The sequence below is a fragment of the Populus alba genome, chromosome 2, assembly GCF_005239225.2.
Source record: "Populus alba chromosome 2, ASM523922v2, whole genome shotgun sequence".
In the NCBI taxonomy this organism is placed as follows: domain Eukaryota; kingdom Viridiplantae; phylum Streptophyta; class Magnoliopsida; order Malpighiales; family Salicaceae; genus Populus; species Populus alba.
In genome coordinates this window covers 8,851,987-8,859,609 of record NC_133285.1, presented here as the reverse complement: position 1 = coordinate 8,859,609, position 7,623 = coordinate 8,851,987, and the positions used below count along the sequence as shown (strand labels likewise).

General features: G+C 31.6%; 1 non-coding gene and 1 pseudogene across 1 annotated transcript; both read right to left on the bottom strand.

The window, feature by feature from the left end:
• Positions 1 to 425: 425 nt before the first annotated feature.
• Positions 426 to 5,407, bottom strand: LOC118057820 (acidic endochitinase-like; annotated as a pseudogene).
• On the bottom strand, positions 4,196 to 4,279 carry TRNAL-CAA (transfer RNA leucine (anticodon CAA)). Its single transcript has one exon. It is a non-coding gene; the product is annotated as a tRNA-Leu (tRNA).
• Positions 5,408 to 7,623: the final 2,216 nt, after the last annotated feature.

Sequence of the window (7,623 nt, the reverse complement as noted above, 5' to 3'; positions counted from 1 at the left end):
TTGTCTTCTTCACTTTTTGCACATTGTGGCCATAAAATAATGACTAGCCAGGCCCCATTTGTACGAATGAGTTGGGTAGCTGAATCATCTTTAATGAATTTCATTGGCTACCACTACTGTGGTCTTTGACAGAATATGTGATGGATAAACCAGCAAACTTCAGAGACTTCATTTTCACATCTGCCGACAAGACACAAGTAAAAATAACTAGTGGGTTCTTATTTTTCAAAAGATGTTTGTCAGCTCCTTAAGGAATTGGGATTGAAGCTTGTTCCTGCCACATCGGTACTATCAATATTTAATTTGAGTTATGTGATAAATCAGCTAATAACCGGAAGGTTAAGTGAACAAATAAGGAAAACTCGAGAAGTTAAAAGAAAAATCAGTAGCATAGAGAAATAGTTTGAGCGACAAGGGTCGTCCTTTTCTGTGATCTTGATCTTCGTTTACAATTTCAGTTTTTTCTGCAATGGTAACAATATTTGCTTCAGTTTGAACGTTATCAAAGGAATTGTTAAGAATTATGAAACCATGAAGAGAGATGCTTCAAAGAAACTAGATACATATGTAGAAGATAGATCAGCATATATGGAAATACAACTCATACCCATCACACAAAACGGCCACGCAGAATTGACAGAAATTTGAGATCAGACATCATTTTTAATCGAAGAACTGTATCCACTTTGATCATCGTAGTACTTGGACCACAGCATCACGCCTCCATACATGGAAGAGTCCTAAATGGATGGAAGCACGTTTGATGTGAGATCAGGGACAGGAATGAAGCCACTGCCTGCTGCCTCGGGAGATGCAGGTAAGCCCAAGAAAATCTTGCTGGCTGGAATGGCTGAAGTCCGTTGTTTCCATGCGTCCTGAAGATTGGTGACCTCACCAGAAGCATATTGACAGGGAGGGCTGTTGTAGAATTGGACCCAAATATAATCGAAAAGACCGGTTCTGAGGGCATTCCGACCCGAGCATCAGGGAATGTGCACCGCGGAGCTGCCGTTAGGTGCACCCTTTGACCTTTCTTGCTATATGCTGACAGGTACCTTGCAAGATCATCCCAGTAGAGGTTTTGTTCCTCCTTCAATGTCGAAGTCAACCCCATCTAGAACAGCAGGCCCCAGGGGGCGGGATGAAGTGTAGCCCCCCAAGAAATTGTTCCACAGATAAACTGCGACTTGCCTCGCATCCTCTGAGGAGGCAAGGTAGTAGCTACCAGCAGCTCCTCCAATAGAAAGCATGACCTTGACACCTTTTGCTTGACATGATTTTATTTCAGAACTTAAGCCGGTACAACCATTGCTGTATGGATCACAATGGCCAGCAAGATTAATCATGGGAGTCTGACCATTTCCGAAAGTTGACAGGAAAGCTAGATTTACATATTCATAATTTCCGGTTGTGCAAGTCTGTGTCAGGGTGCCCTCATTTCCATTCTGACCCCAGTAAATTGCTATCCCTCCAGCATCAGAATCTGTTGCCAGTATTAGTAATACGAAGGTCCTCAAGGGATGTAGCGTGAAATCTGCACAGTAAATTTTGAGTTCGAGTCAGGGTGTGTACTTTTTATAAGAGTCTGGAACAGCCAGAATTTTACTCGATCACCTAAATCCACAAAGTGTGTTTTTTGAGGGATGGAGTTTTCTTGAATCTAAAAAAAAAATTACTACGGCAAAAACTGAAAACTTGATTGCTGAATGTAATGCCATCTTAAGTACTAATGAGGGATAAACTAACTCCCCTACATTGTGTTTGAGGAGCTTGGCTTTTATAGTATAGGGATGTGATTACGCTAACAACAACAGGTTGTATTCTAATGATGCCTTGCCTTAACAGTTACTTTTTCCCAATTCCTTGCCTCTTAATATCACGCAGACTAAATTTTTGAAGTTAAATAGAAATCATCCATTCCAAAAGTTGGCTTGTGTGTTAACCTTTAGCCCACTGCCTCTAATTTGTCTTACACTGTTAATCTCTTCTGAAATGAATTTTTAAACTGTAGTGAACAACAGATCACATCTTGTTCATCAGTTCTATGCTCCTGTTCGTATCAGATCTCTTGACAAACTCATTCCACAATCATCATTTATAATTTATATGTTCATTGAAAGTTGAAATTCTCGAAGCACAACGTCACCTATAAACTTTCCGAAACAAAAACAGTAGAACATGTTAAGAGGAAGACCTCAAATGATGCAGGAGTCCGAAGATAACTTCTTTAACGATAGTCTACGGGACAAAAAATGTCGAAACACAACTAGTTAAGATTAACTCTCTCTCTCTCTCACGAGCGCGAGCGCGCGTGCACGCACACAAGGCTGACTCTGCCAAACTGACCAATCTTTGCAGAACAGATGGCGATTGTTAGAATTTTATTTTAAAAATCATGATTTACACGTTAAAGCTTATAAGAAATTCTTTTTCAACAAAATTTTTTAAAATAAAATATTAATATAATTGACATAGATGGTGAGTGAATAAAAAATTAATTTTAAAAATTCTTGATTAAAATGTTCTTGTAAAATCTAATAGTTATACAATGAAAAATTAAAAAGTCATAAAAGAGTAATCAAAAGGGATTTGAGAAGCCACATGGGAGCATTTGACTTAGCTCTGGCATGGCCACAAGCCTCATGTTTGAGTTTACTTTTTTTTTTTTTTAATCTTTTAAGTCTATTTTGAACCTGAGTAATTTGTTAAAAAATAATTATTTGATTCATAAAGAATAAATTTTATCAGTTCCTATAAATGAACATTATAAATACTAACCTTCTATTTCTTGGACAATTTATTTTCAAAAAAAAATCTCTAGTTTTTAAGGTAAGAAATCACCAATTTTTTTATTTTTTCTATTGCCAGTAAGTAAGACAAAAAAAAAAATAAATTAATTTTGCATTATTTTTTTGTTCTAAAAATTAATATAAAAGGAGGTTAAGGAGGAGATGTTATACACACTGAACAGTTCCTAATCTAACTTGATTAACATGTTTTTGTAAAATCTAAAATCTTCTATCCTATATTAAAAAAATATATTATTTTTTAATAGTTATACAATAAAAAATTAAAAAGTCATAAAGAAATCTAATCAAAGTAAATTTGAGATTAAGCCACATGGGAGCATTTGACTTAGCTCGCATGGCCCAGGCCTTAGGTGGGAGTTTACTTTTTTGTTTATTTTAAACTTGGATTTAAATTTGTAAGAAAATAATTTTTTGATCTATAAAAAAATATTTTTAATCAGCTCCTAAATAATATGAATAGTAACCTTCCATTTCTTGAACAATTTATTATTATTATTTTTTAAAATCTAGTTTTTAAGGTAAGAAATCACTAATTTTTTATTCTTTCTATGGCGAGTAATTAAAATAAAAAGATAAAAATTAATTTTGCATTATTTTTTTTAAAATCAATATAAAAAGAGGTTAAAGGAGATGTTATACATACGTTTAGTTCCTAATCTAACTTATTTCCAGTTTTTTATGCTCTGTTTTGTTCATTCATTCTAGAGTTTAGGTTTAAATTTCGTAGAGTTTTTGAGTTTATTTATTTATTTTATTTTTGTTTGTGGACATAGATAAGTACTATAACTAATTAAAATAGATATTTATTCATTTTTTTTTGGTGTGTTTGAGAACATGGTATTTGTTGTTTTTTAAAATATTTTTCATTCTAAAACATATTAAAATAATATTTTTAATTTTTAAAAAATTATTTTTGATATTATCATATGAAAATATTATGAAAAATATAAAAAAATATTAATTTAAAAAAAATTTAAATTTTTTCAAAAATATTTCTAAAATGGAATGCCAAACACAAGCTTGTCGAACTTTCAAATTTTGGTACTCGTAGTTTATGGCGGCGACGTAAGTATGCACTAAAAACTTGTTTGTAAGTGTGGTAATAGTTGTTTTTTAAAATGTTTTTCATTTAAAAATACATTAAAATATTATTATTTTTATTTATTTTATATATCAGCATATGAAAATAATTTAAAAATATCAAAAAATATTAATTTAAAAAAATATATTTTTATAACACAAAAATAAACGAAATCTAGGTAAATTAGAAATAATGTTAGAAATCTTGTTAATATGGAAACTTGGGATATGGAGAAAATCATTGTCCCAGCAATGACAGCGCAGACCAACAAAAGTGTAGAAAGATTCAAAATCTTAGAAAAGATTGTCAGAAGTGGGATTTGAACCCACGCCCTCTCACGAGGACCAGAACTTGAGTCTGGCGCCTTAGACCACTCGGCCATCCTGACCTTATTGTTTCCATGTACAATTGTTTATTATACATATATTTTTATTTCTTTTTCCTTGTGTTTTGATTGCTTTTCCCTTTTCTTCTCCAAAGGATTGTAATTCAATTGCATGATTTTGTTTTCGTATTTAACCAGCAATGTGGAATTCATTTCACAATTTGGGACTTGGGAGTGACCTCGGATTTGTGGCATTTGAAAGAGGCACGTACAGATTACTTGTTCTCTTTCAATTTTATTTGCCTACCAAAAATACATAATTCATATGTTCTTGTTCTTGCTAAAACATTAAAGATGCTGCTATGTTTGTATGTGACCCAGTGGCCAAACAATTGATTCTGAATCGCTTGCTTGATACAATACCTCTGTGGCACTCGTGATCACAGTGCTTGCTTGAATTGAAGGAGTGAAGAATATGATAACAATTTCTTTTTTCCATGAAATCTTTAACTCGTCAATCCTCTCTTTGTAGCAAGTTATGAAATTGTAAGCAAGAAGCAATGGTTGTTGGGTTAAAACAATTTTTTTCCGCAATTAGTTTCTTGCTTGATAACTCTCGCCATCTCTCTCTCTCTCTCTCTCTCTCTCTCTATAGATATCGACAATTCCTTATACGGCAATGAATCCATCTCTCTCTATACTCTCGTAATGTCATAGCATCTATCTGTACCTTTTATTATGGTTGGTTGTACGCAGGACATTTTCTCCCAGAGGAGGACGACAAGTTTCTTGAGAGAGTTCGAGCTGTGGTTGAGGAAGAAGAGCACAAAAGCAATGGCTGCAGCTGAAATAGATGCTGCCAAGGGTGCCATTGCAACCGCTGGGGAATCTAGGAAAGCAATCCAGAGTAGTGGGTTGCACTCAAAAGTACAAGTGATGATGGAGATGGAATGAGTGGAAGTAACGAAATTGAGAGCAAGGAGAATTTAGGCTCTGCTGCAGTGCGTGGTCCATCTGAAGAATGAGGACTTGAAGGTCAAATCTATGGCGGAGCATATGATTCTGTAGCAAATTTACCAGTTGAATTCTACCACTATACATTATCATGGCAGGAATAATGATATGTGCACACTTATCGAGGTGATTTTCAGCTCCTTCTTCAACTGATTTCTTACACTTTGCAGGATACATCGTTTCTTATAGAATGTAAGATGAGAAAATGACCCGTATGAAGATATCAGCATCTGGATGTCGTGATGCGTCAATTTTTCTTTTAATCCTATTACATATTAACAGTTTCCTCCAATCTAAGCTTCCTTTGGAGAAAAATTCCTCTCCAACCTTTTTCTGTCCATGATCCAGGGTCCTCTTAGCTTTCACAAGAATGCAGTTATGCTGCATGTTAGAATTTGTTTATCAGTGTGATTATTTGTTTTTTAAATAATTTTTCATGTTAAAATATATATTAATGATATTTTTTATTTTTAAAAAATTATTTTTGATATAAACATATTAAAATAATTTAAAAACATTAAAAATAAATTAATTTAAAATAAATAAAAATATAAAAAAAATTTAATTTTTTTTAAAATATTTTTAAAACAACATGAGATGGTTTTCTAATTAGACAACACCTCAACACAAATATATGTTACCAATATCACTAAATGAGCCACTAGTTCAATATGAATCGACACAAAAAATAATTATTACATTACTTGTATTAGATAGTCATGACATGGCATAGTTAGGTAAATCTTGGGTGGCAGGTGTATAAATATCCTTACCGCGCATAAAATAAAATGACATAAAAAAACTAAGATTTTTTTTTTTTTTTTATCACTCATTTGTTTATTAACTTAGATATCGAAGAGTTATTTTATTATACGAGGAAAATAAAACAAAGTTTTTTGGTTTAACTAGTAGCGTGTTAATTGAATAAAAAGCTGCATCATTTCTCGTCCATACATTTTCTTGAAAAAAGTATCTTCATAAATGATAACATGGAAACCTCACGAGGAAGAGTGACTAATTTTCTACCGTCCTTATCCACCTATGTTCATCTTCGTTAATTTACTCAACAAATGAGAACACAAGGGATTATTTGTTTTTATATTTTAAAAATATTTTTGAAAAAATTTAAAATTTTTTGATTTTTTTATTAACTTCAAATTAATATGTTTTTAAATTATTTTAAAATGCTAATATCAAAAATAATTTTTTAAAAATAAAAAAATATATTATTAACATATATTTTAATATAAAAAATTATTTAAAAAATAACTGTAATTAAACTATCAAATTCCTAATGAGATTATCATGGCCACCCAGGAGCAACTCAGATCTATCCCACTACACACAACATAGGTGGAATACCTATGATACATGATATAATAATGAACACCCGTATTCCAAAAGTTTATGTTGGAGTACCTCAATACCTATGATACATGCTTTACATCAATTATACCAACGTTATTTTATTTCCATAACCATGGCTCGGAATTCTCATCAACCATATTCAATCACCCATTTCAATATCTGAGACTAGTACTTTATGCGTATTAAGTAATCATTAATTTATCTCAACACTTATTAATTTTAGTTCATGTTTTAAAGCATTTATATTCATCAATTATTCTTTTTTTATTATTATTTATTTAAAGTATTCGGATTAGATTATACGCATCTCTACTAAGTTTTTGAGACTCTAAAGTTAATTATTATATAAATTTTTAGTAATTATTAATATTAGTAATTTTAGGATTCAAATGTGAGACATGCAACTTGTGTGTTTTAATACTTTTTAGCTTCTATGATTATGGCTAATTTCAATTTCAATTAAAACGTACTACTACGAAAGTGTATCTTTATTCATAGCATTTTTCCACCTCTTAGACATAATTCATCTGATATTATTCCTACCCTGAAGCATAATTCATCTGCTATCATTCCCACCTCGAAGACATAATTCATTTATTATCATTTCTGTTCTGAAGACATAATTCATCTGCTATCATTTTTTCTATTAAGGCATAATTCATTTTCCATACATCGCATTGTTTTTTATTTATTTATTTGGAATACGCTTGTGATAGCTAGACATCATTTTTCACGGAAGAAATAGACTCGCAGGATAGTGCGGCCGATATAGCTGAAGATTATTTTAATGAATAAAATCAGTTTTTTGTCGGTTTTTTTTAAAGGAATGTCAATGAGGCCGTTTGACACTTGGTCTGCGGTCTAAACTGTTTTTTACAAAATTTTAATTTTTTTTTAAATTAAATACGGTTTATATTTTCTAGATCATTTTATGTGCTGATATTAAAAATAATTTTTAAAAAATAAAAAAAATTATTGATATACTTTTCAGCACAAAAAGCTATTTAAAAAGCAACCATTACCAA